The sequence below is a fragment of the Nannospalax galili genome, unplaced genomic scaffold, assembly GCF_000622305.1.
Source record: "Nannospalax galili isolate Female #2095 unplaced genomic scaffold, S.galili_v1.0 scaffold1853, whole genome shotgun sequence".
In the NCBI taxonomy this organism is placed as follows: Eukaryota; Metazoa; Chordata; class Mammalia; order Rodentia; family Spalacidae; genus Nannospalax; species Nannospalax galili.
In genome coordinates, this window is record NW_008333277.1 from 19,873 (window position 1) to 28,118 (window position 8,246).

Sequence of the window (8,246 nt, forward strand, 5' to 3'; positions counted from 1 at the left end):
GGCATTAAAGATAATGGAGACTCCCCTGATTTTGCAGGGGCTGGAGGACCATAGACTAGGGAAAGGTGTTACTGAGAGAACTACGTATGAGAAGCAATATACGATGCCCAGTTTGCTGGGCCATATAGGACTGTGTTCACTAGAGATATAAGAATAAGCTTAATTCAACAGGGACCTTGAGAATGGTATGGAACCTTAGTGATTTTGTTAAGTCCCTTAATGGGACAGGATCTTTGTAAAGTGAGGGAGGCTTTTGGCAGATCTAAGTGAGTCAAGCCAGCATGTAAAACGTGTCTATAAAATAATGAAACAACCTAAAATAGATATAAAAATGACAAGACAGAAAAAGAAGTCTGTTTGGGTTACACAAAAACAAATGTGGCAAGGTTTATGTTGAACCCAAGTTTCTGAAGAATAACTTCCAAAATAACAAATTCTGCACTAAGGATTTTCTGATAGGCTTTGAAACCTGAAGAACAGTTCACAAAAGATATACAAAGAATAAAAAAAAGTCCCAGGGTGATTAACGATCTCCAAAGATTAAACAAGGGACATTTATCTCCTGAGAAAGGCTATGCTAAGGGTGGCATCAGTTTTTCCCACCAGGGCCTCCCCAAGCAGCCAGTTATGGTCAATAAAGAGATGGAAAATATGGCTAAAGCCAGGAGGCAGACCCAAGGCCTACCTGACTCAGGGAACCAACAGGTGCAGCAGGGACAAGAAGGACCGTCTGCCTCCTTAGCCTGGTTCAAGGACAGGTAACTTGAGCCAGCACGCACGAATGTATCAAGGATAAATAGATACAAAGAGGCTCTATGTAAAATCCCCAGAATGTGGAATGACTCCAAAGGAATGACTAAAGGTAATAAAGAACTAACCAAGTTAATGCCTCTTATCCATTTTGTGGTACCCAACAGAGATCTATGGAAAAAGCAATTAATACAAATAGATAAAACCTTTCCATGCTGTGTTAGACCTATGTCTATATATAATGTTAAGCTCTTATTGTTTTACAGATGTGAATCCCATTTGAAAGATATCAAATACACCTGAAGAAACAAAGACCAGGTAGAGCTGTAAGATTCTTGGGAGCTTTATTGTTGGGTAAGGCACAAGTGATATTCACCAGAATGGTTGTGAAAAGCCCATAACAAACTAATCCTGTATTAAAATAAAAACAAAGGTTCCCAAAACTGTACAACTATTAAGAAAAAATTACAGTACCAGGGGTGGGTTGCCCCCTCCATGAGCTGTTGTTGGCCAGAGAGATCCTAAAGGTTCTCAAATTAACCAAGACTATTGCCACTAATTTCAGCTGTACACCAGAAAAGGTTGGTAAGGTAATGTTGCTATAGACACTGCATGATGTGAGCATAGGAGAAGGAGACACATAGCTGAGACTAAGCTGAAAACTCCATGCCACTGGATGGATGGCTTTCATAGTGCCAGAATGCAAGGATCCCCTATGGTTGTCTTCAATGACAGACCTCACGGGCTGCACACTATTGACATGCCAAGCAATCCTTCATCGTGCAATAATGGCTCGACTAACATAGGAACAATGGACAAAATTTCTGATTGGATAAGGCCCAGTCCTAGGGGTGGAACACACATCTGGTGCTGTAGACCAGGCCAACCCCCTGTGTCAGGGAAGGCTATAGGCCCCAGCAGAGAAGCCACTGCAAGTATTCTGTTCGATAAATATGGTTCATCTGCTAGAGTATCTTCTAGGCATTTGTATTTACACCCATATTTGTTTAGATGTGTCTGATTCTCTCCATTTGTCTTTATAGTAGGGGAGACACCACTGAGATGGACCAACAGCCATGTCTTGAAAACAAATGATGGGAAGGCCCCAGAGTTCAGTATGTCGCCATGATAAAAGAAAGATCGTCCTGCATCTGTCGCCCCCTCCAAGGCTCAGGGACTCTTGTGGAAGATTAGCAGAAAGATTGTGAAAGCTGGAAGGGGTGTTGGTAGGTGTGTCCTCTGAGGCAGTCACTCATCCCATCCAATCAGTCAGCTTCAATTGCATGAGGGAGATGGTCTAAGGACAGATGCTGAGAATGGTGGAAAATACTAAGAACACTAGGAAGCCCTAAGAACACTAAGAAATGGGGGGTAGTCACCATCTTGGAAAACCAGGTGCATGGACAGCTGGTGAGTCACTGGCAGGTAGCAGATCTCAAAGCTTAGAAGAGATTTAAAAACAGGGCCCATGGGTGATCATACCTTTGTAAGACACCCCTTCCCAGAGGTCATAAACTATACAAAAACTCAAATGGAAGGTATCCTGTTGGTTTTGTCAGCCCTGGGATCCCAGAGAGTTCACACAGGTCTCTAAAAAGAGGAGAGGATTTGGTACAACAAGCCCCCTCAACAATTTCTATTCTATTAAGCATCAATCACTATTTTGCAGTAGCAAACCAAGCATAACCTACAGAAGCCATAAATCTTCAGTTAGCAGGTGCACTCCAGAACATGCTGACCTGTTCCCAAAACAACTGGGATCCTCCTGACATATGTTCCCATACCCCAAAAGAGGAGAGGATTTGGTACAAGTCCCCTCAACAATTTCTATTCTATTAAACATCAATTACTATTTTGCAATAGCAAACCAAGCATAACCTACAGAAGCCATAAATCTTCAGTTAGCAGGTGCACTCCAGAACATGCTGACCTGTTCCCAAAACAACTGGGATCCTCCTGACATATGTTCCCATACCCCGGGACAACTGCCTGATAATTTTAGAGACTAGAATCAGCCAAAACGTTAACATGGATATCAAGAAGGTGCCATAGTACAAAACCATCTGTAACTTCAGTTCCAGGGGTTCCAACACCCCCTTCTGACCTATGTGGGCATTGCATGCACATGATGTACTCCTAAAGTGTGGGAGACAGGCTTGAGCCTCGGGTGAAAGTCTTATTGACAGCCATACAGCAGGCCTGAGGCAACAGCCCGACTGCTGGAGCCACAAAGAATGCCTTGTGACATTTTGCTCCCATTGGCAGATCATGAGACTGATGCCTAGAGCTCGCCACTCCCTAATCACCACCCTTGGAAATCAAGGTATCCTACTTGCTATACTGTGATAGGATGCTAAACCTGTTATGCTAATAAGCTATCCTACTTGCTGTGCTGTGATTGGACCACTATCCCTATATAAGCTTGTGCCTTCCTGCAATAAAGCAGACCTGTGTCACTGAACCGAGGATTTGGTACAAGTCCCCTCAACAATTTCTATTCTATTAAACATCAATTACTATTTTGCAATAGCAAACCAAGCATAACCTACAGAAGCCATAAATCTTCAGTTAGCAGGTGCACTCCAAGACACACTGACCTGTTCCCAAGACAACTGTGTCCTGTGCTGACATGTTCCCATATCTGAGGCCAACTGCCTCATAGTTTCAGAGACTAGAGTCAGCCTAAACTAATATGGTGTAGTTATGGTCAAGAGAGTGCCTCATTACAGCTGTTCTCAAACTTGCAAACTGCCTGACTCAGCTTCCTCGTAGCTGGGATTACAAATGAACTACTAAGCAAAGCTTGTTGAAAACTTTTACCTTGCCTGCTACCTAAGTTGTACCTACAGCCAGTCCTGCCAGACTATACTTTTCAGTGCATACTTGGCACATGTCTTTTCTCCTGCTCATTCTTGCACAGAATTCTTGGAATTCCTCTCCTGTTTTCCTGGAACTGTTCAGTGGCAGCTTTGTCTCCTCTCTGGAAACTTCCAAACTTCTGCTTCCGTTGCTCTGCATCACTTGGTTCTACACTCCTGTGACTTCCCTCTAGGCTGTAATTGATACAACATCACTTTACCATTCTGGTAAGGATTACTTGCGAGACCCTTCCCGATCATAGCTCAGACAAGAGTGTGGGATCTGATGTCTTTATTTACTTTTGTACATCATTATGTCAGACACCTCTACCCCTCTAACTCCTCATGTGCTGAGAAATGCAGTTTCAGTGTTTAAATTTATTCTCACTGCCTGTAGATTCTGTCCATTACTGCATCTTATATTTCCTGAAGTTCAATGTCATCCTGTTTGCAAAACCTCAAACACAACAAATTTTTATCTCAAGCTAATGATTATCATTAAGTTTTGATTCTCACACTGCACATTTTGAAAAGTTATATCTGCAACTGAAAATATACTGTGTATTCCTTCCAATGCCCTATTGAAAATTTGCCAGTTTACAATGGTTATAGTACTATGTTCCCCATGAATTCTGTGATGAGAAACTAGCTAATTTCTAAATGACTTAGGAAGGCTGTCATTATCAGCTGCCCAGCACACAAAGGTGTATGTGCATATGCACAAAACAATCACAACAGATTCACTGTTGTGCACGCAGCTTCTTGGGGAAATCCACATCGTGACACCTGATCATTGTTTCTACCAATCTGCCAGTGTGGTGAAACTACACACACACACACACACACACACACACACACACACTCAAATGTCACCTGAATCTTTTATCTTGGAGGAACGCAGTAATAGATCGCTTCAATCTATTCAATTAGGTACTCACTGATCTGTGTAACAGTTCTAAGTATTTAATATAGAGAGCACATGAACTTGCACAAGTCTATTGGACATGAAGCAGGAAGTCTGTGATAGCATGGACCCTTGGTGCACTTGACTCTTGAGAAAACAGCTGCTACACAGAGTGTTCTGTTATGAGGCATTTATACTTAAAGTACGTGTGAGCATTTTCCTTACACTGTAATTTAAACTCCATATTTCTTATGTAAGACCAAAATTGAATAAAAGAAAACAAGGCAATGGCTTACTTGTCATTTTATCCTTTTTCAACCCAAAATATTTTCTTAAATGCCCTCAATTCTTCCTTAGCATAATCTGTGCTATTGCATAGAGGTCACTGGCTGTAGAGTCTGTGGGCTTAATTATCAGTTTACCTGATGTATGTTCTTGCCTCTTGGGGGAACTTTACAGTTTCCTCAGTGAAGAAGGCCCAAGGGGAAGATGATCCAAAAGAAGAATGCCTAATTAGTGCGGTTGAAATAAAATGCTCCTTTTAAATGCTCTCATCCCACTTAGAGAACAACTACCAATTGCAAACATATGTGTGGGTGACAAGGGTCAGAGAGATTGGGGAAATTGGGGAGTTCTTCTGGGGGAAGGTAGGAAGGGAGGATTGACAGCCTAAATGTTCCTGTATGTTGCTAATTATTTTATATTTTTAGTACTCACAGGACAAATAGAAATATATCCTTTCACAAGAACATTTCAAAACATTCCAGAATTCAGATACAACTGGAACTATGGAGTATCAGAAGGTCTTAGAATACTTTAAAATTTCCTACAAAGTGATATTCTATCTACAAACAATTACTGAATCACGAAAAAGAAATATATAGTCCTCATGAGAAATGAAAATTTTTCTGTAAAATTATTTTCTGTCTGTCACTGTCATTTGAAATGATATTGAAACAGGTAAGAGCTGATTTACTAAAATTTGTATTACTTTTAGGATTTTATCAGCTGAGGACTTCATCCTGATGATGCCAAGATCAAAATAGAGTTGGGATTGTGAGCTATGGAAAGAGAGCCATGGCTCATGGCAAATCTTGAGGCTGTGTAGAAATTGGGGGTTCACAGGCTGACTTGGGTATGCCTTCTGCCCTCATATCTTATACATTTCCTCAATATAAATATTCATGTTCATCAGTACCTTTAAAATGTCACATGACAAGGGCCTTCCCAACATGTCAGTTGAACTGTTTCAATATAAAAATATAAAATTAAAAAGGCTGGACATGAATACACAGCAAAGTGGCCATTAAAAATGGGCCTCCTGTCCTGTACGGCCTCTTATGAAGACAGCCAGACACTCTGGGTAGCTATGCTCTGTAGTGACTGACGTATAAGTTACGCTAACAGGCAGAATGAAGTTATACACATAGGAATTAATACAAACAGAACAGGCAGTGACTGCTTCACTAACAATAATGAGCCCTCTGATATAGACAGTCTTTCAATGCTGTAATGTGCACTGAAACTTGGAAACTTTCCAAAGGTCCATTAATAAAATGCAGTTCTAATAGTAGGTAGGTATTTCAAAGAGATGGAACATGAGACAAAACATCTTTAGTAGATCACTGACTTGGCTTCATATCATGCCTTACACAGCATAAAGACCAAAGCCAAGTCCACTCTACACAGTTCTCATTCTGGAATGACCTGGAATAATGGACACTGTGTGTGTTACATGACTAGAACTGTTCACTGATGGTCTCGGTCCCTAATCTCAGGTTCCTCTATACTGAAGTGTTCCTTTGTATCCTCTCATCTGAAGGAAAGCCTGGTACACTGCTAGCCCCTTTGTCTGAAACCACAGTGTCTGAACTAGAAATTCTCAGGAAGTGCTCATCTCCACTGTTATGTGCTCATTGTGTTTAACATTCTTTAACAGTGTACACAAGTTACAGATTGGTCAGGAGAAGACTACTGGGAGGCTCATCCGTGAATAATTCCCAGTTTCCCACAGTTCATCACTAAGGACCATTCATTCAGCTGAGTGACATTTTAGCTTAGCCCAGTAGCTACTGTGAGATCACTTGACTAGATTACAAGATGCTGTCTACTGTATCTCCACCTCATGTTGATAGTGATATATTGATTTTTCCATGGAATAATTAGTTCAGGACTACTTGAGTTATTTTCTGACAGGGGCTGGGAATCTCCAAAAACTGTATACTGTTCAGAGAAGGGTGTAATAACTAATCAAAATAATGACAAGAACCGAAAAGTGCTTTGAAAATCAGCTGTCAGTTTTGACACTTTAAGGTACTCTCTCCACCCTAGTCTTGGCATACCAGCTGTGGCACATATCTCAGTCATAGCCTTTGAAGTGAGGCTTAGGTAGTTACAGTCAGGAACCATGTCTTATATCAGGAATATGGTGTGTCTTAGGAGAAGACACTATCACCCACAGCATTACCCCAGCATGAGAGAGAGAGGGGGAGAGACGGAGAGTGAGAGAGAGAGAGAGAGAGAGAGAGAGAGAGAGAAAGAGAAAGAGGCTGTAACAATTATACCAAGATGCCTGTGAGTTCCCATTTTCCTGAAAACAATGAATATATATATATATATTTCCCTGTCATCCTCTGTGTTCTGAGTCCTTATTCGTTCTCCCCAGGATGCTTAAACTTTCTTCTCAGTGGACAGTGTCAGAGACAGCCTGATCCCCTTCTAAGACTCATGCTGGACAGTTTTAATGTAGGGAAATGCTGTTTTTTGGAAGCAAAGAAATTAATGACAGAAAAAAAACAGTATTAAACTGACTGCATGGTTTGAGCACATGGTAACTGCCATTGTAGGTGTTGCACACCGTGTGGTATGAACCGAAATGAAATACAGTACTCAGTGACTTGACCACTGGAAGCCGCTAGTGTGCATTATTAGAACTTTACAAAGATACAGACCTGTCCTAACTAGGGTATAGATGCTGTTTCAGATGCATTGCCAAGTTCAGCCTGATGTTCAGGCTCCAAAATTAAACTGGCATGTCTCTCCAGAGATCTACAAACAATGGAATCACTTTTTTTTCATTTCCCAAGTTACTGAACTAAAAGCTGTCCCATTTGGACTAAAAACTTTATTTTCTTCCCAACAATCATTGTCTGATGAAGCAAATCTGCTCTTTGAGTTTTCAGAACTCCTGACATTACTTATCTTCTGAGCCTTCTTCTGTATAAATCCTGCCTCTTCCTTATTAGATGAACTGTGTCTGTTGGTTGATCTCTTTTATATAAAAATAGAGTATGCTAATAACAAGCTAGAAGTGTTTTAAACATTCCTTATCAGTGTTTTCCTGAAAGACCATAAGATTGGGCCTGTCTGGAGGCTAGACCAAGAGAAACATGGACCTTGGAAACTGCCCCAGTCTGCACTGGACTCCTGGGTCTTCCCTCTCAGTGGGGTGCTCCAGATGGTCTCTTAGGTGGAGTGTTGCTGGGTTTTATATTCTTTTTGATTCATCCCAATGGAAAATTTCACTGAAAGTTTGATTGTCCTTATCCAAATGTATTCACTTGTTTGTGAATATTGAATTTTTATTTCTTCATTCAGATTTATTTTGGTATTTTCTATCATGTGAAATATCTTGGAGAAATCAATTCCCTCCAAGTAAAAGTAGATGTGTCATTCAAATCTAATCAAATATAGAGATGAGAGAGACAGAGAGAGAGAGAGAGAGAGAGAGAGAG